The sequence below is a fragment of the Ovis aries genome, chromosome 1, assembly GCF_016772045.2.
Source record: "Ovis aries strain OAR_USU_Benz2616 breed Rambouillet chromosome 1, ARS-UI_Ramb_v3.0, whole genome shotgun sequence".
In the NCBI taxonomy this organism is placed as follows: domain Eukaryota; kingdom Metazoa; phylum Chordata; class Mammalia; order Artiodactyla; family Bovidae; genus Ovis; species Ovis aries.
The window spans coordinates 228,168,497-228,192,647 of record NC_056054.1 but is presented as its reverse complement, the minus strand read 5'-3'; the positions used below and the strand labels follow the sequence as shown (position 1 = coordinate 228,192,647).

The window sequence follows — 24,151 nt, the reverse complement described above, 5'->3', positions numbered from 1 at the left end:
ATCTTGCAACAAGCTGAAAAACTAGTGCTTTCCCTCCTACAGAAGAATTTGCCTATTGTGACCTCAACATCTACCTTGTCTCAGTAGCCAGCACCCTCTTAAACACCTCACTCATGGGTGACCTGAACACCTTCCAGGGTTTGCAGCTGCGCCAGCCAGTGCTGGGTCCTCGTGCTCTGTCTCCAGTAAACAGTAGCAGTGGTGCCAGATCGAACGTTGGAGCCCCACATATATGTTCTCCAGATTTCTTCCTTATTCAGTCATCCGAAAGGTCTCATATTAATCTTGGAGATTTGCGCACACTGGGAGGCAAAGGAGAGAGAAAAACAACAAGATTCACAGTCTGCAAATCTGAGATCAACTAGTTAGGAGGTCTTAGCAACCACTGTGAATCAAATCTCCAAAACTGGCAGAAGGAAGGGTTCTGCCCTGCAGGGGTGTTCTGCGAATGGAAAGGTACGTTCAAAGCACTTCCATAACTAAACATTTCTGTGGAGAAATTACATAATTTGACTTCCTTAGAAAGGAAGAGAGAATATATTGAGAGATGCATCTAGCCATCCCTGGGAAAGGGCAGGGAAGCTCGGCATGCTACAGTCCATGGAGTTACTAAGGGTCAGACACGACTGAGCAACTGAACAACAACTAGCCATCTCTGGGCTTTCCAGGTGACTCAGAGGGTAAAGAATCCACCTGCGATGCAGAAGATGCAAGAGATGTGGGTTCAGTCCCTGGGTCAGGAAGATCCCCTGCAGGAGGGCACAGCAACCCACTCTAGCATTCTTGCCTGGAGAATCCCATGGACAGAGGAGCCTGGTGGGCTGCAGTTCATAGGGTTGCAAAGAGTCAGACGTGGACTGAAGCGACTGAGCATGCCCGCAGCCATCCCTTCTCTCCATATTGTGAGAAATGCTTTAACATTCATTGACCAGCTTATTAACATTGGTTGTCGGACATAGCATGTGCTCTGCCCCAAGGCACACAATAGAGTAGAGCAGGGCCACTAGTTTTACCATTTTGCTGGACAGCTGGGTTCCAGGTCAGCTGGAGCCAGTTTCCCTGTTCCAAGGCCCACACCATAGAGAACTGTGAGTTTCCTCTTTTTCTCTGGGTCCCCCGAATTCTGGTTCTCTTTTCTTCACGGCTTCAGAGCTCTTCAAGACCACAAATCCAGCTGTTAGGACAGAAGGCCTCATCCCCTTCATGAAGGGCCCTTCCTGGGCAGTTAGTCCAGCTGTTAGAGCAGCACTTATGCTTCATAACAAGTCTTCTTTTAATCTTTATTTTACTTTTTATCTTTTGGCTACACAGAGTGGTATGTGGGATCTTAGTTCCCCAACCAGGAGTCAAACCCACTCCCCTGCACTGGCAGCACAGAGTCCTAACCACTGAACCACCAGAGAAGTCCCCATACAAGTCCTTACTCCTCTTTATAGGATCCCCACCAAACAGTTCATGCACACATTCAAAATGTCCTGAGTACCTACTACGTGTCAGGTACTGGCCCAGGCCTTTTGGAGTGGACAAAGTTGAGCCAGGTATGGCCAGTCCCTGGCCTTGAGAAATCCTATATGGTGGAGTTAGGACTTGAACTCAAGCAGGTTATGAGTTGTTGGGTTTTTTTATTTTATACTGAGTATAGTTGATTTACAATGTTAGTGGTTATGAATTTTATATTGAAAGGATTCTTGGAGTTCATTGGGTCCAGTTCTCCAATTTTACAACTGAAAATGCTGCTTCCATATTTATTAGGTGTCAGGCAGTATTCTAAAGACTTTAAAACCGTGAAATAGGTGCTCACTTCGACAACACATATACTAAAATTGGAACGATATGTTACCGCAAGGTGTGTGGTGTCCGGCTGCTCGCTGCTCAAAAGCCAATAAACAGGTCAGGTTGGTGGAAAGGAAAGTTTGCTTTATTTCAGATGCTGGAAAGTGGGGTGAGATAGGGGGACTACATGCAGAGGCAGCACAGTAGACTCTGACAGTCATCTTCAAACTGGTCATCAGTGGTCTGAACAGCGTCATCTTGATTGTTTTAGGTACAGTTAATCTTCAGTTCCAAGGTCCATTTGTTCCCATTTCTTTGAGGCCAGTTCTTGGAATTGTGGCAGTTTATGTCATGGGTACAGTCTGGTTATCAGGTAGTTAACTTCTTCCACCTGGGGTTTCAGTATCTATAAGACAGCTCTCAGGATATGGACCAGAATATTATCAACAGTCTTTGAGAAGGAACTAAAGGTTCTTGACTATGCTTAATGAGTACATTATTATTTTTTGGTCTCCTTCAACAGTTTTCCTTTGTTTTTACATGTCCTCTGCATTGAGAAGATCCCCTGGAGAAGGAAATGGCAACCCACTCCAGTATTCTTGCCTGGGAAATCCCATGGACAGAGGAGCCTGGTGGGCTACAGTCCACAGGGTTGCAAAGAATCAGACATGACTGAGTGACTAACACTTCCACTTTTCTACATGTCCTCATTTCTCTGATTAAACTAACTCTTTGACTAAAGTTTTCCACCACAAAAGGCAGGCAGAGGACATAGAGGGGCTGCAAGGACCATCAGGTCCTGCTCTGTTCAGATACAGAGTAGATTATCATGGCGCCTGTGCAAGGATGACATGAAAATTCTTGAAGCATTCCATATTTTTATACATAATACAAGATAAAATGTATGTTAGGAAGATGGAAGATAAAATGTGGAATAGGTACAAAACAAAAATGAACTTTTAAGTAATGTACCTAAGATCACATGTTTGTGCTCAGTCACGTCTGACTCTTTGCAACGCCGTGGACTGTAGCCCACCAGGCTCCTCTGACCATGGGATTTCCCAGGCAGGAATACTAGAGTGGGTTCCCATTTCCTACTCCAGGGAATCTTCCTGACCCAGGGATTAAACCCGCATCTCTTGCGTCTTCTACATTGGCTGACAGATTCTTTACCACCAAGCCACAAGGGAAGCCCTAAGATCACATAGCCAGGAAGAAACGGCAGAGCTTGTCTTCACACCCAGATAGTCTAGCTTCAGCATCCACACTCTGAACCTGCCTCACTGAGCAGAGAGTAGGATGCTGGCCCCTCTGCCAGGCTGCAAGCCTTCTCCCCACATCGATGAGGATGGTCCCCCAATCATCTGGCAGGCCAGATCTGGCCCTGTCTTGAGTAAGACAGCAGAGATGCTATCAGTGGCAACTCTGAGGACACACCAGAGAGGAGTTTGTCCTCTATTTTTCCAACCCTTATCAGGCTGAAGTGGTTGGTTTCCCAGCATCTCTGGTCACAAAGAAAAGCCCCAAGGCAATGGAAACCAAGCAAACAGTACCTCTGGCCTCCCTCCCAGCTAAGCCCTCTCCGCCCTTCTCTCTCAAATCCTTTGGCCTCCTTTGCCCTTGACCTGACTTTGAAAGGACAAATCATCAGTATTCAGTGAGGGCTGATATTTCAGAGGAAGAACGTCAACAGATGTGTTGAGACAGATCTGCTGATTGGATCCAGGCAGCTTGCGAAATGTGGCATCAAAGCCCCCTGCAGCGGGCTGCCAGGCAAAGCACTCCAGCTGGCCCTGGGAAGAGCAGACCTGTGGCATCCAGATAGAGGCCTCAAGCCTGCCAGCCTCAATTCGTGCTTGCGGAGACACTCTCTTCCCCCACATCAGTACATGTTCACAGCTCCTTCCTGCTGCCAGAGAGGAACAGACTTTGGTTTCCTCGGTGCTGAGGTTTCCATGTCCCAGATGCATCAGTATCAGCACCACTCATACTCCTGCAGCATAGGGAAATTGGTCTGAAAAGGCTCCAAACTCTGCAGCTGCTTTCAGAATCTCACAATTGCTTTCAAGCCATCGTTGTTCCCATACTTACAGAGCCTTTACTATGTGCCAGGCATTGTGCTCAATGTCAGAGATCAAGGTGTGAATAAGGCAAATATGACCCCTGCCTTTAAGGAATTCACAGTCCAGTGGGTTAGCAATCACAAGGTCTAACAAGTACAGGGCTACAGAACATAGCTCCAACTGGGTGGTCAGGGAAGTCTTCCTGAAAGAAGAAATATCTAATCTAAGATCTGAAGAATTAGCAAAGATTATCTTAGCAGATTCTTTAACATTTGAGCCACCAAGGAAGCTCAACATGTCCTTTTCATTATAGGGGACTGGAATGCAAAAGTAGGAAATCAAGAAATACCTGGAGTAACAGGCAAATTTGGCTTTGGAGTACAGAATGAAGTAGGTCAAAGGCCAACAGAGTTTTGCTAAGAGAATGCACTGGTCATGGCAAACACCCTCTTCCAACAACAGAAGAGAAGCCTCTACACATGGACATCATCAGATGGTCAATACCGAAATCAGGTTGATTACATTCTTTGCAGCCAAAGTTGGAGAAGCTCTATTGGTTCAGCTCAGTTGCTCAGTCATGTCCAACTCTTTGCAACCCCATGAACCGCAGCATGCCAGGCCTCTCTGTCCATCACCAACTCCCAGAGTTCACTCAGACTCATGTCCATTGTGTCGGTGATACCATCCAACCATCTCATCCTCTGTCATCCCTTTCTCCTCCTGCCCTCAATCTTTCCCAGCATCAGGATCTTTTCAAATGAGTCAGCTCTTCGCATCAGGTGGCCAAAGTACTGGAGTTTCAGCTTCAACATCAGTCCTTCCAATGAACACCCAGGACTGATCTCCTTTAGGATGGACTGGTAGGATCTCTTTGCAGTCCAAGGGACTCTCAAGAGTCTTCTCCAACACCACAGTTCAAAAGCATCAATTCTTCAGTGCTCAGCTTTCTTCACAGTCCAACTCTCACATCCATACATGACCACTGGAAAAACCATAGCCTTGACTAGATGGACCTTTGTTGGCAAAGTAATGTCTCTGCTTTTTAATACGCTGACTAGGTTGGCCATAACTTTCCTTCCAAGAAGCAAGCATCTTTTAATTTCATGGCTGCAATCACCATTTGCAGTGATTTTGGAGCCCAAAAAAATAAAGTCTGACACTGTTTCCACTGTTTCCCCATCTATTTGCCATGAAATGATGGGACCAGATGCCGTGATCTTAGTTTTCTGAATGTTGAGTTTTAAGCCAACTTTTTCACTCTCCTCTTTCACTTTCATCAAGAGGCTCTTTAGTTCCTCTTCACTTTCTGCCATAAGGGTGGTGTCATTTGCATATCTGAGGTTATTGATCTTTCTCCCGGCAATCTTGATTCTAGCTTGTGCTTCCTCCAGTCTAGCATTTCTCATGATGTACTCTGCATATAAGTTAAATAAGCAGGGTAACAATATATAGCCTTGATGTACTCCTTTCCCTATTTGGAACCAGTCTGTTGTTCCATGTCCAGTTCTAACTGTTGCTTCCTGACCTGCATACAGGTTTCCCAAAAGGCAGGTCAGGTGGTCTGGTATTCCCATCTCTTTCAGAATTTTGCACAGTTTATTGGAAAGGCTTTGGCATAGTCAATAAAGGAGAAATAGATGTTTTTATTTTCTGGAGCTCTCTTGCTTTTTCGATGATCCAGTGGAGAAGCTCTATATAGCCAGCAAAAACAAGACTGGGGAGCTGACTGGCTCAGATCATGAACTCCTTATTGCCAAATTCAGACTTAAATTGAAGAAAGTAGGGAAAACCACTCAACCATTCAGGTATGGCCTAAATCAAATCCCTTATGATTATACAGAGTGACAAATAGATTCAAGGGATTAGATCTGATAGACAGAGTACCTGAAGAACTGTGGACGGAGGTTCGTGACATTGTACAGAAGGCAGGGATCAAGACCATCCTCAAGATAAAGAAATGCAAAAAGGCAAAATGGCTGTCTGAGGAAGTCTTACAAATAGCTGTGAAAAGAACAGAAGTGAAAAGCAAAGGAGAAAAGAAAAGATATACCCATTTGAATGCAAAGTTCCAAAGAATAGCAAGGAGATAAAGAAAGCCTTCCTCAATAATCAGTGCAAAGAAATAGAGGAGCAAAATAGAATGGAAAAGACTATAGATCTCTTCAAGAAAATTAGAGCTACCAAGGGAATATATCATGCAAAGATGGGCACAATAAAGGACAGAAATGGTATGGACCTAATAGAAGCAACAGATATTAAGAAGAGGTGGCAAGAATACACAGAACTATACAAGAAAGATCTTCATGACGCAGATAATCATGATGGTATGATCACTCACCTAGAGCCAGACATCCTGGAATGCAAAGTCAAGTGGGCATCATGACGAACAAAGCAAAAGGAGGTGATGAAATTCCAGTTGAGCTATTTCAAATCCCAAAAGATGATGCTGTGAAAGTGCTGCACTCAATATGCCAACATATTTGGAAAACTCAACAGTGGCCACAGGACTGGAAAAGGTCAGTGTTCATTCCAATCCCAAAGAAAGGCAATGCCAAAGAAGGCTCAAACTATTGCACAATTGCCCTTATCTCACACGCTAGTGTTCTTGCCTGGAGAATCCCAGAGACAGTGGGCCCCCGTCTATGGGGTCTCACAGAGTCGGACACGACTGAAGCGACTTAGCAGCAGCAGCAGCACACGCTAGTAAAGCAATGCTCAAAATTCTCCAAGCCAGGCTCCAACAGTACGTGAACCATGAACTTCCAGATGTTCAAGCTGGATTTAGAAAAGGCAGAGGAACCTGAGACCAAATTGCCAACATCTGCTGGATCATTGAAAAAGCAAGAGAGTTCCAGAAAAATATCTACTTTTGCTTTATTGGCTACGCCAAAGCCTTTGACTGTGTGGATCACTATAAACTGTGGAAAATTCTGAAAGAGATGGGAATACCAGAGCACTTGACTTGCCTCCTGAGAAATCTGTATGCAGGTCAAGAAGCAATGGTTACAACTGGACATGGAATAACAGACTAGTTCCAAATCGGGAAAGGAGTACATCAAGGCTGTATATTGTCACTCTGCTTACTTAACTTATATGCAGAGTACATCATGAGAAACGCTGGGCTGGAGGAAGCACAAGCCGGAATCAAGATTGCTGGGAGAAAGATCAATAACCTCAGATATGCAAATGACACCACCCTTATGGCAGAAAGTGAAGAAGAGCTAGAGCATCTTGATGAAAGTGAAAGAAGAGAGTGAAAACTCAACATCGAGAAAATAAAGATCATGGCATCTAGTCCTATCACTTCATGGCAAATAGATGGGGAAACAGTGGAAACAGTGGCTGACTTTATTTTGGGGGGCTCCAAAATCACTACAGATGATGATTGCAGCCATGAAATTAAAAGATGCTTTCTCCTTGGAAGGAAAGTTATGACCGATCTAGACAGCATACTAAAAAGCAGAGACATTACTTTGCCAACAAAGGTCTGTCTAGTCAAAGCTGTGATTTTTCCAGTAGTCGTGTATGGATGTGAGAGTTGGCCTATAAAGAAAGCTGAACACCAAAGAATTGATGCTTTTGAACTGTGGTGTTGGAGAAGACTCTTGAGAGTCCCTTGGACTGCAAGGAGATCCAACCAGTCCATTCTGAAGGAGATCAGCCCTGGGATTTCTTTGGAAGGAATGATGCTGAAGCTAAAACTCCAATACTTTGGCCACCTGATACGAAGAACTGACTCACTGGAAAAGATCCTGATGCTGGGAAAGATTGAAGGCTGGAGGAGAAGGGGACGACAGAGGATGAAATGGTTGGATGGCATCACTAACTCAATGTACATGAGTTTGAGTAAGTTCCAGGAGTTGGTGATGGACAGGGAGGCCTGACGTGCTGCAGTCCATGGGGTTGCAGAGTCAGACACGACTGAGCGATTGAACTGAACTGAACTGAATTAAGCAGAAGTAAAAGGAAGGAGAAATGGGTGAAAATGTATTTGAGGGGCTTCTCTAGTGATTTAATGGTTTAAGAATCTGCCTGCTCATGCAGGGGAAACAGGTTCATTCTCTGCTCCTGGAAGATCTCACATGCCACAGAGCAACAAAGCCCGTGCCCCATACAAGTCCTGATCCTTTGCTCTAGAGTTCGGGAGTCATAACTACTGAACCCTCGTGCTGTAGAGCCTGTGCTCCTCAACAAGAGAAGTCACTACAATGAGAAGCCTTTGCACCACAAAGAAGAGTAGCCCCCCCTCACCACAACTCGAAAAAGCCCACATGCAGCAATGAAGACTCACCACAGCCAGAAAATAAATAAATCTCTTTTTTAAAGTATTCGAGGTAGAGAGAAGAATATATGCCGAGGCCTTCACGAGAGGAAGCCCTTGGCTTTTGAGAAATCATGTTGTGAAGAATATGTGGAAAGGATGGTCATGGAATGTGAAGAAAGGCTGGAGAGATTACAGAGAGCTGTAGACCAAGGTCAAAGCTGGATTTATGAAGACAATGGAGGCCTTGATTTGATTTTATGTAAGCAAGAGTGTGTCTGGCTAACCTTTCGTCATTTCTCTGGCTGTGATTCAAGTGATCTGGCCCTTCAGCTCATATGTCACTTCCTCAGAAAGGCTTTGTTTGAAGACCCAGCTTCCACAGGGAGGAGGGTCAAAGCTCTGGCTTGAGTAAAGGTTGGACGTTTCGACTAAGACTGAGAAGCCCTGGGACCTGACTGGGCTGAATTCTAAAGAGGGATTCAGAGATCTCAGTCAGCTGGAGCTCTTGGAAAATGAGACTCCTGACTCATGTTCAAAGGGTAGAAGCTCTTCACTGAAGCCAGTTCCGTAAAGGTCAGGGACTCCCTCTCGAAAGTGAACACCAGAGGGAACCAGAGCGGGGCCTTTGAGGAAGAGGTTTGAGGCGTTTGTGGGCGTTTCTCATAAAAGGGTAAACACAAACTTTCATTTTCTCTTGGCCTCAAGCAGGTATGAATAGCAAGACCAAAATACTGAGCCTTTTCTCCAGAAACAGCATTACTCTCACAACAAACCACCCGGACAGAGTCTCGTTACTCAACACTGAGGGTTTAAAAACCCCACAGGGCTTAGCAGTAACGGTGAGAGAAGTGAGAGAGGCGGAGCCCTGTGAGCTCATGGGGTGGGGGTGGGGCCCCCTGTGAGAGCAGGACCCGCACTGATCTCAGAAACCAAAATAAAGAAGAGGTGCCAACACAGAGTGGGTTGGTTGGAAGAAAGACAGTTACCTCGGAAAGAGGAAAATGAAAAATCCCACAAATGTGAGTGGAGTCAGGGTGAGCGGAATTTCCTCTTGCTCTGCAGGAAGGAGGGTTTCATGAGGCAGGTCTCCAAGACAGAAAGAGAGAATTCCTTTTTTTTTTTTTTTTCCAATTTTATTTCTGACTGCACCGTGTCTTCACTGCTGTGCACGGGTTTTCTCTAGTTACGGCGAGAGGGGGACCACTCTTTGTTGCAGTGCGGGAGGCTCTCATCCTTGCAGCTTTCCCTGCTATGGAGCACAGGCTCCAGCCACTAAGACTTTGATAGCTCCAGCGCTTTGGGCTCAGTAGTTGCAGCTTGCAGGCTCCAGAATTTGAGCTTAACAGCTGTTTCGCAATGACCCAGCCAATCGGCAGCACATGGAATCTTCCCAGACCAGGGACCGAACCCTCGCCTCCTGCATTGGCAGTAGATAAATTGGGACTCCTATCTACTGCACCACCAAGGAAATCTTTTGGGGGGTGGGGTGGGGCTGTGCTGAGTCTTTGCTGTGGCTCATGGGCTTTCTAGTTGCCCCATAGCATGTGGGAATCTTAGTTCCTGACCAGGGATGGAACCCATGTCTCCTTCATTGCAAGGTGGATTCTCAATCACTGAACCCACAGGGTCGTCCCATAAAGTAATGATTCAGGAGCATAGTGTTCTGGGTCTGCCTGGGCTCCATCCTCAGAAGACCCTCAGAAAGAAATGAGGTGTTAGTGTTCAAAAGTTCCCATCAGTCTTTTCCCTTGAAAGGCCATTGTGAAAAGGCTGATGAAAATTTGACGTGTAAATATAATCATGTGTTGATTGAACATCCTTTTTCAAGCAAGAAACTAGCAGTTATTTTTAGAGATGTGTGTAAAATAAATATCATCCCCTGGAAGCACATCTTCTCACCTCTAACACCACATCTCAAGTGGGGTTTGGAGTCCACCCAGGCCCTGGGCTTTGACAGAAGAGTGCCTCTTGATGCAGATGGACTTGCATAGACCAGTTCTGGGGAAGTCCAGATTCTAAATAAGTTTGGAAACCAAGAGATTCTTCGGTGATCAATGAAAATGATAAATGGGCTGGAAAAGTGATCATTGTGTGGGAAGGCTACAGAAATTGAGGTCGTTTTTTAGTCCGAATAAATAGACTGAAGAAGAAAAGCCTGGGGAAGCTGATGGGACTTTGCGGAGCAGGGCATTTGATAACAGTCATCAGATATATTAAAAGTTATGTGGAAGATGTGAGTAAGGTCTTTTCAGATCCACAGGGGAAAAATGAGAAAATACACATAACTAGACACTCAGTCCTGTAACCCTTCCCCAACTGTTATCCTCTGCTCCCAAAGCTATGCAGAGAATCTGGGAGTTTGTGTTTCAAGGCCACACATACTTTTCACTGATCCTATGACTTTATCTTTCTAGCTATCCTTTTTCAAAAGAGCTGCCAAACAAATATTGATCCCTGTTGAACAGAATATGAGATCATTAGTAAAATACAAGATTTCATACGAGTAGCCACATTCTCTCAGCTATCACTTCTGTCCTTAAAAGTCCCCTCCTTCCCCTTGGCCAAGGTCATAGGTGCCTTATAAAAATGATGATAAACAGGCCTCAAAGATTTTAAGAACTGTTGGCTTTTCTCACATTTGGATTCAAGCCCTCCCACTTGAGTCTGGTTTCCTAAGATACCATTCGGTTGCCTCAAACCTGGAGTCTCCACAGGGCCTCTGGATGGATGATTCAGCTGTCCTGAAATTTTGGTTTTCTTTTTTGTTTCAGCCCAAGTTCTTTTACCATCTCATCTTCGGTTTCACAGTTGACAGTCTATGGGCAAATCCCACCCAATGTTATTTGTCAGCTCCACAGTTCATCTCCCTGAAGAAGTTTGTATTCTCAAGAGGGAGGAAGCCTCAAGTGCTGTTGGCTGGAGGCTCACATAAGCTTAGGGAGACCCAGCCAACGTCTCATAAATGGCATTTTTAGCAACAAGCCCTGTTAGTGGATTACGCTAACGTCAGGATTGCATAGTCAGATGTAAGCAGGGGAACTGCTGGGGCTAAGTTGATCACCCTGTCTCAGTACCTAGAAAGTACTTGTTGTTGGTATTTAGTCGCTCAGTCATGTTCTACTCTTTGGGACGACATGGGCTATAGCCTGCCAGGCTCCTCTGTCCATGGGATTCTTCAGGCATGAATTGTCATTTCTTTCTCCATGGGAATCTTCCTAACCCAGTCTTCTGCACTGGCAGGCGAATTCTTTTACCGCTGAGCCACCAGGGAAGCCCAGAAAGTACCTGACGCACAAGAAATATACAATAAGTATTGTTGATTGAATATGTGAATTAAATAGTATCTACAGGTCTTCTCAAAACCGTTAAAGTGCTGATGTGCATTACAAATCTCCAAGAGGGTGACAATTTGCTCAGAACTGCCACAGGGATCCCTCTCTTATTTTTCACTAAACACCAATCAACATTTCGGAGACACTATTATACAGAGGAGCCCAGTTTGGGAAATGATAACCTATTTTCTTTTTCCCCTCCAATGTGATTTATCTACTGTTTTTACCAGTCATATCTTTGAAGCCAAAGCTACTTAAAGAATAAATGACTATTTTTCATATTGCATATTTTCCTCCAAACCACAAAAGAGAGTTTCCTAGCTGTGGAATCAGTTTTATATGTAGTCTCCCAAAGGAGCACCACAGGAGAGAATGATGGCCCTTGAGAGGAGCCATATGCATTAAAGATCTTAAGTGATTGGCTGAATCCCAAGAAATAATCTCTTTGGTGATTTGCTTTTGCTAGTTTCTAGCCAAAAATACCTGATTCAACTAAAATTGAGTACCTAAAGTTTTAACGTCAGTATGATTTTCATGCAATAGCTTTAAATTGAAGGTTATTTTTCCTACAAGTTGGAGTGCCAGATAGCATTCAACATAGCTGTGCCTCAATTTTTCCTGCTTCATGAGACATCTCTTTCCTCCTGCCTTCTGCGGATGCTGAGACAATGCCCGAGTCACTCATAAGCTCAACAACAACAAAAATCTAATTAAAAAATAGGCAGCAGATATGAATAGATATTTTTTCTTCCAAGAAGACATACAGATGGCCAACAGGCACATGAAAAGATGTTCTATGTCACCAATTATCAGGGAAACACCAACCAATACCACAATAAGATATCACTTCACACCTGTTAGGATGGCTATTACTGAAAAAGCGAGAAATAACATATGTTATAGAGGGTTTGGAGAAAAGAGAACCCTCATCTGTGGTTGGCAGGACTGAAAATTGGTGCAGCCACTATAGAAAACAGTATGGCGATTTCTCAAAAAATTAAAAATAGAACTATCATATGGCCTAGCATTCCACTTCTGGGTATTTATCCAAAGAATACGAAAACATTCATTTGAAAAGATATATACATTCCTATGTTCATTGCAGCATTATTTACAATAGTCGAGCTATGGAAACTACCTAAGTGTCCATCAATGGATGAAGGAATAAAGAAGATGTGGTATACACACATAGTAGAATACTACTCAGCCAGAAAGTAGGTATGAAATCCTGCCATTAACAACAACATGGGTGGACCTTGAAGTTATTCTAAGTGAAATAAGTCAGACAGACAAAGACAAATACCATATGATTTCAATCATATGTGAAACCTAAAAATAAAACAAATGAACAAACAAGACAAAAACAAACTCAGAGATCAGATTAATGGTTACTGGAAGGGAAGGGGATTGGGAGTGGGTGAAATGGCTGAAGGAGGTCAGCTGACCTCCTTCAGCCATAGTAACAAGACTCATGGCCTATTGTGTTGATCACTTTTTAGTGTATACAGATGTCAAAGCATAATGCTGTATGCCTGAAAATTTATATATATATATATATATGTATATATAAATGCCTAGCCAATAAATGTAAAGAAGCTACAACTTTTCATGCATCTGTGCTTTATATGTATTTGCAGTTAATTATAACAACAGTTTATCTACCATGAAATTACTGATCAGGAGCAGAAAGAAAATATGAAATTGGAAAGGTGTTAGAGTAGCCAAAAGAAACACCTATTTCATGGCTTTGCCCTGAAGTTTACATACCTTCCTCACTGTAATGATTCTCATATTTTCACTCAGAGCCAACTTTGTTTTTGTAATCACTTGGAAAACTTCTAAATTTTTAAGGAGAGGGAGAGGGTGGGATGATTTGGGAGAATGGCACTGAAACATGTATACTATCATGTAAGAAACAAATCGCCAGTCTATGTCTGATGCAGGATACAGGATGCTTGGGGCTGGTGCATGGGGATGACCCAGAGAGATGTTATGGGCAGGGAGGTGGGAGGGGGGTTCGTGTTTTGGAATTCATGTACACCTGTGGTGGATTCATGTACGGCAAAACCAATACAGTATTGTAAAGTAACATAAAGTAAAAATAAAAATTAGAAAAAATAAACATTTTAATACAGTTTTTGCAGGTTATTTTCCATTTACAGTTATTATAAAATATTGGCAATATTCCACATATATAATCCATTCTTGAGACTACCCAACAGTTTGTACCTCCCACTCCTCCACCCCGTATTGCCCTTCCCCACTGGTAACCGCTAGTTTGTTCTCTCTATCTGTGAGTCTGCTTCATTTTTTGTTGTTGTTGTTGTTATATTCACTACTTTGCTTTATTGTCTAGATTCCACATATAAGTGATACCATACAGCATTTGTCTTTGACTTATTCCACTCCAAGTTCATCCATGTTGCTACAAATAGTCAAATGGCATTCTTTCTTATGAGAGCCAACTTATTTTTATCTCACACATAATTGTAACAAGTTTAAGAACTTGTTTAAAAATTTAGGAACAAATTTAAAATTCTAAAAAATTTTTTAAATGTCTGATATTCTTTAGCATAATGGACAAATGGCCTTACCACAGTGATCTGTTTAACCCCTCATCCCTTTTGTTCTGATAGCCTTGGGTTCTATCTCTTTATACCTGTAAGTCTGGCTTATGTCTCGTATCTGGAAGTAATCCTTCTTGGAAGGCACAGGCAGGGTAAGGAGCTCTGGACCAGTCCCTATGTGGTTTAGCCTCACACTGCTTTGATGGTTGTACCCCAGTGTCCATCACTGAGTTTTGCTGTGGTCTGAAGATATAGCCCTGCCTTATACCAGTCTGGTTCCTGATGAAGTCAGTTTGGGGTCAGTCTACTTTAGGACACTAATTTGAAGGCTGATACTGTTTTCCTTTAAGAATGGTGACTCTATTTTTCAAAAACAAAAATTAGGACATAAAATCTGATAATAAATCATTATATGATTTGTGTCTCACATTTAGTGGCGTACAACACATCTTTATTTAGGCAAAATTCAAAGAAATTTAGCAATTTATATTTATATAAAATCAGCTATACAATTACTAAGCATTAGCAATTGGGATTTTTCCTTTGAAATCTGGGTTACCTGGTCATGTTTGTTTCAGATACCTGTAGGTGGACATTTGCTTCTTGAATTAACTTTATTTCTTTTTGAACTGGGGATATTTCTGCATATAAAAACAGGCTCAAGCATTTCGTTTCAGTGGCACTAAGGAAAAATGAAGCCTGTTTTCTTTAGGGAAAAAAAAGGAGCCCCATTTCCATGTGTATTGGCATCTGCATCTCCCTGTGGCTTCCTGGCCAAGTCACACAGGCTTGTTCAATGCAGAGGCCTTTTAAAGTGCAGAGATCTGGGCTGCATCTGTAAAAAGAAAGCACAGAACAAGGGCTTCTGTCAGTTTCAGATGCGATAATATGAATACTAGTGCTCTGAGAGGGGCTATATTATTACATTATTACATAACACAAGGCATATTATTAGCAGTGGGGAGAAGGTTCCAACTAAGCACACGGTAAACATGGTCATGAGATCAGGGGAAAGACTCTTAGAAAAGCCCCTGAAGGCCTTGCGAAAACAGCAATGTGCACGCATTCTTATGAGCCTGGCCACGTTCATGCCAGTCCTTTCCCAGGAAAACTAGCAACGCTCCATCCCTGTACATCTGGCTGACCTCTCAACTCTGAAACAATCCCCCTTGGGAAGGATGGGGCAAAATAATGTGATTCTATATTGCTCCATATATTGCTCCTAAAAATGTATTTGTACATAAGATATATACATATTATATATACATGCGTTCTGTGCATGCTCAGTTGGTCAGTCATGTCTGACTCTCTGCAACCCCATGGGCTGTAGCCCTCCAGGCTCCTCTGTCCATGGAGTTTTCCAGGCAAGAATACTGGAGTGGGTTGCCATTTCTTATTCCAGGGGATCTTTCTGACCCAGGAATCAAACTCAAGTCTCCTGCATTGGCAGGCGGATTCTTTACCACTGCACCATCTGGGAAGCCTCATTACATATACATACATATTTATACATATACAAATATATATACATACACATACAAAACATATCCATACATACACATATAAAATATATACATAATATGTGTATAAAATATAGATATAAACATATAAAATCTGGAGTTTGTATTGGTATCCAGCCAATCCTTTCACTAGAATTATGAACACCTGTGCTTTCATAGCTCCTTTGATGTCTTTCTATTGATGGGCCAACCGAAATACCTAACTAACTAGTTCTCTACCAGGATGCTGTACAGGGAAACCATTTGCAACAACTTCTGCAGCAGTACACATCTTAGGTCAGGCCTGGCTTTCTTAGTGTTTCCTTGTGTATGAAACTTACTGCAAATGACGCACTGTCTCCCTCTGGATTGTGTGTGTATTACCCTATGCTAGTGCATTGTGCTATGCCTGGCCACATGCTCTTTAATCACTCCATTCATTCAACAAGTATGCATTGATCTCCTTCAATGAGTCAGATTTGCCTAAAATGCCTTTTATTTTCCTCTTAGCAAAAACCCTTTGCTTTCTCCTCTCCTCCAAAGGCAGCCTACACACCATTTCCTTGTTGTTGTTCAGTTGCTAAGTTATGTCTGGCTCTTTGTGACCCCTTGGACTGACTTCCCTGTCCTTCACTATCTCCCAGAGTTTACTTAAGTTCATGTCCATTGAGTCAGTGACGGGGCTATCTTATTTGTGATCACAGTATATTTCACCTACTCACTGCATGCCTCCCTCACCAGGCTATGAATACCTTCAAGGAAGGACCCAGTCTTGGTCATTTTTTTACTGCTAGTTTGAAACACCGGCACATAGTAGACAGTCAATAAATGTTTGTTCATGTGAATTCTATGTGACAGATCCTGGGTCACACCTGGGGACAAAAATGCCTCAATATGCTCACAGCCATCCCCTCCCAGTTAACCTTACATAAGCCTGGGGAAGTACCCATGCCCTTTCTTCTTTTTCTTGTTCTCTTTAGTCCTGCATTAAATATGAAGCAAAAATTAGCATGTCCTTCATTGCCCGAAGGAGAGGGCACCTCTAGCTCATGCCTTTAACTCTTCACTGCCCCTCTAGATCCGAGTTGAATTTTTTGTAATTGTCATTATCCACTTATGCTCAATTTCAATCAAAATCATTAAAAAATAATTTTCTTTGACTCACCAAGTGACTAAATTTTAAGTCTGATTTGAAGGTGTCATCAGATAGGTCATTTGTTTCCATCTCACAGTGGGAGAGCTTCATTCCGTCCAGCATAAACAGAAGAGCTAGGTCTGACTAGCATTTAACTCCTCAGCTGATTTATGTAACAGATCCTTTATTTCAAGTGATGGACCACCCAAGGAGGCATCATTGTGGGTCTGTGTTTAGGTCATCAGCTCAGTTCAGTCACTCAGTCGTGTCTGACTCTTTGCGACCCCATGAATCGCAGCGCACCAGGCCTCCCTGTCCATCACCATCTCCCGGAGTTCGCTCAGACTCAAGTCCATCGAGTCAGTGATGCCATCCAGCCATCTCATCCTTGGTCATCCCCTTCTCCTCCTGCCCCCAATCCCTCCCAGCATCAGAGTCTTTTCCAATGAGTCAACTCTTCGCATGAGGTGGCCAAAGTACTGGAGTTTCAGCTTTAGCATCATTCCTTCTAAAGAAATCCCAGGGCTGATCTCCTTCAGAATGGACTGGTTGGATCTCCTTGCAGTCCAAGGGACTCTCAAGAGTCTTCTCCAACACCACAATTCAAAAGCATCAATTCTTCGGCGCTCAGCCTTCTTCACAGTCCAACTCTCACATCCATACATGACCACAGGAAAAACCATGGCCTTGACTAGATGGACCTTAGTCGGCAAAGTAATGTCTCTGCTTTTGAATATACTATCTAGGTTGGTCATAACTTTCCTTCCAAGGAGTAAGCGTCTTTTAATTTCATGGCTGCATAGATTGACCTTAATCTAGCCCTGGTCCTTCCATTACTTGTTAGCAATCTGGTGAAAGGCTGAACATGAAACAGCTGGGTAAAAGGCACCTTGGGTAGCAAGTACAATCTGGCTCCTGTCTAACTGTTCAATCTTTTTTCTTACATGTGCACACCCCTGTGCTCCATTCTACTCCCACTGGGACACTCAGTTTCTCCCCAAATCACTCTCTTCGACTTTATGGTCTTCCCCTCATCCTATTCACTCATCTGGAGTTTATCCCTAGGAGGACTCAGCTTCAGTCCAGCCTCCTCCATGGGGCCTATCTGGAAAATGTCCAGAATGCATTACATACGCATTGTGATAAAAATAATAGGCATGGAGCCTCATTCTTCAGTGGCCCATGAGTTCTCGTCAGTTTTGAAAGTGAATCTACAAATGTATTTTAACTCTCAATTAGTTAGCAAGCTCTTGGTGGTCTGTGTGTTTTGGTACAGGGTAGTGTGAACAGTAGGTGCAAAATACATGTTTTATAGTAAATGCTTTCCAGGTTTCAGTTGTCCATGGGATTCCCTCTCTGTCCCCATTCTCCCCTTTCCCAAATCACAGATCATGGTTGTCACTCTTTAATCCAAACTCAGTCACATTTGGGAGTCTTGTCTGTGTCTCTCCCTTAAGGGTGAGTCTTCTGCATGGAGGACATCCCCACAAAAATAGATAGTTATGGGAAGTCTGGGGACGTGCCAGGTGGCACTAGTGGTAAAGAACCCACCTGGCAATGCAAGAGATGTTTAACAGACCCATGTTCAATCCCTAGGTTGGGAAGATCCCCTGGAGAAGGTCATTGCAACCCACTCCTGTATTCTTGCCTAGAAAATCCCACGGACAGAGGAGCCTGGTGGGCTATGGTCAATAAAGGGTCCCAAAGAGTCGGACTGACTGAGCAACTGAGTATGCATGCATAGGGACAGCCTCACTTATGCATCCTTCTGAAAAGCAGTGGAGAGTTTCACTTCCTTGTTGTAGTCAAGTGCTCTCCTATCTTCCAACAAGTGAGGCAGGTCATCTAGGGGGAATCAAGCAGGGTCTAAACAAAGAAATCTCAATATGCCTAGTATATATCTCAGCAAAACCATCTCCTAGAGCTATGGGCAGGGACTGCTGACTTGAGCAAGGTGGATACGGCGATGAGTTTGGAGTCGGCTTGCTGGGGGGCAGCACTACCGAACCTCAGCTACCACTGTGCACCTGCCCTAAGCCGGGAATTCTGTGAAGAGCATGACAGCCTGCTACCCTTTAATTCTCACAACACTCCTACGAAAGCAGGACTTATTGACCCCATTTATTTTTAAAGATTTTTTTATGTGGACCATTTTTTAAGTCTTTATTGAATTTGTTATAATATTGTCTCTGTTTTATGTTTTGGGTTTTGGCTGAAAGGTATATGTAATCTTAGCTCCCTAACCTGAACCCCCTGCACTGGAAGGTGCAGTCGTAACCACTTCACCATCAGGGAGCTCCCCTATTACCTCCATTTAATGGATGAACAAACTGGGGCACCATCTATTTAGTGACATGTCTGACTTCCAGCAGGAACCCCAACCACTGAACCACACTGAATAGGGTTTTTCTAACAACTACTCAGATCCAAGAAATAACACTATTAAATGTGAGCTGAGTATTCTTTATGAGCATGAACTAATTGATGATGTTTCTAAAATGACTCCAATTAACAATTTGAAGTCATTTCCAAGTGTTTAGATTTATTAGGTTCAGAAAGCTCTGAGGATTATAGAAAAAAAGTTGTTCTATGGTGCAGCAAGAGCTGCTGTAGCCAATCTTGAAAGCTTCAAAAGTCACAGGAAGAAAAATAAACTCACTCAATTGTGCACAGCAAAATGTTGCTCTGGTGAGCCTTCCTGTCCCAGCCAGGGCTCCCACTTTGACCTCTAAGTGCCTTTCTTGCAGACATGATGGGCAGAGCCAAAGATATGGTCTTTACCAACTGAGCTATCAGGGAAGCCCTCAGGGTTCTAGAGCTGAGCATTAAAAACTCGTTAGTTATCTGTTAAATTATTTAAGTGGGTAGTTACCAGCAGAAGAGGGAGATGGGGAGAGGAGGGAAAGAGAAAAAGAAGGAAGAGAGGAAGGAAGGAAAGGAGAGAGGAGGAAGGGAGGAGAAGGGAAAAGAAAAAGAGAGAAAATAGAGTGCATTCCACACAGTTTAAGTATTATCTTGTGAAACAAGTTTCAGGTGGAAATCATTTTTTAAATATATAGGGTTACTGGAACATGATGTAGAAATCCTACTCTAAAAACACTTGAGAAACACTGGCTTTGATCTTCGAAATAAAAAGTTTCTTCAAAATGTAGACTATTGAGTTTCCATAATGACCGGACTAAACAGAAACCCTTCCAAAGTTTTCCTTGCTGCCCACCTGGCGGAGCTCAGTGGAGACATTTGAGAGCTTTTCAGGTTTGTTCTGTGTGTCTTCAAGATCCCCTCTCTCTCCGTGGTTCTCAGGAGCTGAGAAAACACACGAGCAGCTATTTCCTGAACGCTTTATCCTACCCACCAAAAAAGCTTTCCAACGGTCTTAAGTTTCTGATCATGTTGCCAGGGGGGCGCTGAGTTTGGGAAGCAGACTCCAGTGAGCCCAGGCTGAGTGAGTGACCCCACTCTGCCCCCACCTCATCTCTCCATTTGTCTCTCACCAAAGTGGGATGCCTCGTGCTTGGAACTATTTACTGTCCTTGCCTCCCCACAACTCAGTGCCCTGTATGCAATAGGTACTCTGTAAGTGTTTGGTGAATAAAAAATAAATAAATAAAAGAGAATGAATCTGCTATCAGTAAAGATCAGCTGGGTGAAGTACGTGTAGCTTTGTTAAGGCCTTTCATTAACCAAGAGGTTAATGAAATTTGCTTTCATAGTGGATGACTGGATTAGAACCCAATTAAAATTCGTCTTCCTCTGATTAACAGGGTTAAGTGAAGGTCTCCAGGTCACAGTAAAACAACTAGGAGATACGTGTTCCCATCTCATATATGGTGGCCCCAGTGCGCATTGCCAAGAGGCCAGTTATTTGCCTGTGAAAGCAAATAAATAACACCTGGGAGAGGAAGAAGGGTTCCGTGTTTGGGCTACAAACAGAAAAACGGAGAAGGAATGGGCAGAGGCAGACCCAGCCACTCCAGGAGAACCCTGATGGCCCAGGAGCTCACCTAGAAGCCCGAGAAGACGGTGGAGTGCCACACCGCAAACCAGTGAAGACAGGTGAGGAAGCAAATTTCCGGGTGCCACGTACACACCGCCTTTCAGCAGTCCCTCCCTCAATTTTGCCCAGGGGAGTTTAGTGTCGTACAGCACCCTTCCTGTACTAATTCAGGAGCTATGGGGGAGTTACTGTCTCCCACCTCAGTCCACACAGGCTTCCCAGCTGCTCAGATGGTGAAGAATCCACCTGCCAGTGCAGGAGACTCAAGAAACGCAGGCTCAATCCCGAATTGGGAAGATCCCCTGGAGTAGGAAATGGCAACCCACTCCAGTATACCTGCCTGGAGAATCCCACGGACGGAGAATCCCATAGACAGTGGAGCCTGGCAGGCTACAGGGCTCACAAAGTTTCGGATACAACTGAGCAACTGAGCACACACGCACACACACCTCAGTCCACACAGGGTGAAATCCCAGCATTCATGGCATCCCAGAGACTGCCTCAGGGTGGAGAAGATCATGGCTGCAGGTCTGACCAGACTCCGGCAGGAACAGTGTGGAGCCTACTCCCGCAGCAGAAACACACTGAATAGCAGCCCAGAGAACTATGGAGTGGCTCAGAGACAGAACAAAGGAGATATCTGGGTGTTCTGGCCTAGACTGTTGTGTAGCTGTGCAAAGCTAAAGTTAGCTTTCCTTCCTGTCAGCATTTATCAGCTTTCATTTGAACCTTCTCAGCTGATGTGGAAGAAAATGTGGCTCCCCAGCATTGTGGAAAATCCTTCACCATCAATCAGCCTTTTTCCAGAGAATTCAGATATCTGCCAGCCCAGCTCCGGAGAGCTCTTTCATGTCCAGGAAATGTGCTAGTGAGTCAGGTTCTGGGAGCCTAATTTCATTATTAAAGAAGGTTCCTATGCTATGAGGAACTACAGCTCTGAACTCTGTCTCTCTCAGCCTATTCTAAATTTAGGATATGAGGTTCCATGGTGCAAAGCACACTTCTCTATGAAGCCACAGAAATCCCTTCTGAAATTACAGCCGGGCAATACTCTTTTGTTTCTATTCCGTCACCAGGTCAATTCGCAGACAAGGCATAACCAAAACACGGAGGAAAATCTCAAGCTTTGTACAGCTGTTGAAGAGACTTATACAGAGCAATGCTATCATTGACTCATGGTTTCCAGTAAGAAGGAAAAAAAAAAAAAAAACAGGCTCCTTATTTCTTAAAAAAAAATCTATCCATTAAAAGGTCATCCATTTGTTTTGTCAAAGACCTTGGATGTTCACAGGGCCTATAAGCTCATGGGGAGGTAAAGACAGTGAGTCCTCATGTTAAAGGAAAGAGAAACAATACAGAGGGGTCTCATGTTTTTAAGCTTTTAATCTTCACATTGCATGTTAGAATGGAAAAGTACCAAAACCAGATATAACAATAATGGCTGCTGTCTATTCTGTTTATTTACCATGTGCCAGGAGAGTGAAAAAGTTGGCTTAAAGCTCAACATTCAGAAAACTAAGATCATGGCATCCGGTCCCATCACTTCATGGAAAATAGATGGGGAAACAGTGGAAACAGTGTCAGACTTTATTTTGGGGGGCTCCAAAATCACTGCAGATGGTGACTGCAGCCATGAAATTAAAAGATGCTTACTCCTTGGAAGAAAAGTTATGACTAACCTAGATAGCATATTCAAAAGCAGAGACATTACTTTGCCGACTAAGGTCCGTCTAGTCAAGGCTATGGTTTTTCCAGTGGTCATGTATGGATGTGAGAGTTGGACTGTGAAGAAGGCTGAGTGCCGAAGAATTGATGCCTTTGAACTGTGGTGTTGGAGAAGACTCTTGAGAGTCCCTTGGACTGCAAGGAGATCCAACCAGTCCATTCTGAAGGAGATCAGCCCTGGGATTTCTTTAGAAGGAATGATGCTAAAGCTGAAACTCCAGTACTTTGGCCACCTCATGCAAAGAGTTGACTCATTGGAAAAGACTCTGATGCTGGGAGGGATTGGGGGCAGGAGGAGAAGGGGACGACCGAGGATGAGATGGCTGGATGGCATCACTGACTCGATGGACATGAGTCTGAGTGAACTCCGGGAGTTGGTGATGGACAGGGAGGCCTGGCGTGCTGTGATTCATGGGGTCGCAAAGAGTCATACACGACTGAGCGACTGAACTGAACTGAACTGAACTGAAGCACTTTATATGCAGTGTCTTATTTAATCCTCGAAACAACCTTACAAGCAGAGCTGACATTCAGCCTTCAGTAGATTTTTAAGCTACTGAAATACTTCTTTAAGAAAGTGAAGTTGCTCAGTCATGCCCGACTCTTTGTGACCCCATGGACAGTAGCCTGCACCAAGCTCCTCTGTCCATGAGATTTTCAAGGCAAGAGTACTGGAGTGGGTTGCCGTTTCTTTCTCCAGGGAAGCTTCCCAACCCAGGGATCAAACCCAGGTCTCTCACATTGTAGACAGATGCTTTACCATCTGAGCCACCAGGGAAGTCCTGAAATACTTCTTTACTGGTTGGTGAAGTATGCACTGCCCTGCGACCACTGAGTGACAGCCCTCCTCCCATGTTCACAACATTCTCTCCAGCCTTCCTTTTCTCTGGGGACATCCAGGACTGTCCTCTAGACTAAAGGTCTCATGCTGGTGACTGTTGTGATTGGTAAGTGTCCAGGCTATACTCCTGATTACATATTTTCAGTGTCTCTGCTACCTTATGTGGTAGATATGGTTATCCTCATTTGCAGATGAAGAACAGGAAGCTTAAGACAGTATGGCACTCTCTTTTCCAAAATTAGCTCCAATAATAGTTCCAAGGACACATGCTCTACCAGAACCTTGTCACTGCCCCATCAGAGTTGGCATCCAGCCCCGCTCCCCTAGAACCTGGGGGGTGAGGGTGAAGGGCTGTGTGACTGTCTCAATGAGCAGAATGTGACAGAAGCGATGCTGTGTGACTTCGGGGACTAGGTCAGCAAAGTGGGCTTCCCTTGTGGCTCAGCTGGTAAAGAATCTGCCTGCACTGCGGGAAACCTGGGTTTGATCCCTGGGTTAGGAAGACTGCCTGGAGAAGAGAAAGGCTACCCAATCCAGCATTCTGGCCTGGAGAATTACATGGCATGTGCTTGCAAAGAGTCAGACATGACTGAACGACTTTCACTTTTTCAGCAAAGTGATTCGGTTTTCACTTGTCTTTCTCGGGACATTTGCTGTCGGAGTATAACCACCATGGAGAAGAAGCCCAAGCCATTTGAAGAAGCTGTGTGCAGTTCTCTGGCTGATAGTCTCAGCTGAGGTTTCAGCTGCCAGCCAGCCTCAACAGCTAGAAGTGGGAGTGAAGGAACTTTCAGATGATGTCAGCCCCCAGCTGCAGAGCTACCCCCCTCAGCCTATGAGTTTCCAGCTAAGGCCCCAGACACCAGATAGCAGAGACCAACTGTCCTGATATGCCCTATCTAAATTTCTGACTTAAATGTACCAGTATGCAAAATGGGAAGAATCTGTCACCTGG

At 43.9% G+C, this 24,151-nt stretch overlaps 1 long non-coding RNA gene and 1 pseudogene across 1 annotated transcript; one reads left to right on the top strand and one right to left on the bottom strand.

Moving 5' to 3' along the window:
- Nucleotides 1-2,558: 2,558 nt before the first annotated feature.
- On the top strand, nt 2,559-2,654 carry LOC114111201 (U6 spliceosomal RNA; annotated as a pseudogene).
- Nucleotides 2,655-14,428: 11,774 nt separating this feature from the next.
- Nucleotides 14,429-21,238, bottom strand: LOC105603649 (uncharacterized). Its single transcript, XR_001022896.5, has 2 exons — nt 21,080-21,238; nt 14,429-14,834 (listed from the first exon to the last, which is right to left on the bottom strand). It is a non-coding gene; the product is annotated as an uncharacterized LOC105603649 (long non-coding RNA).
- Nucleotides 21,239-24,151: the final 2,913 nt, after the last annotated feature.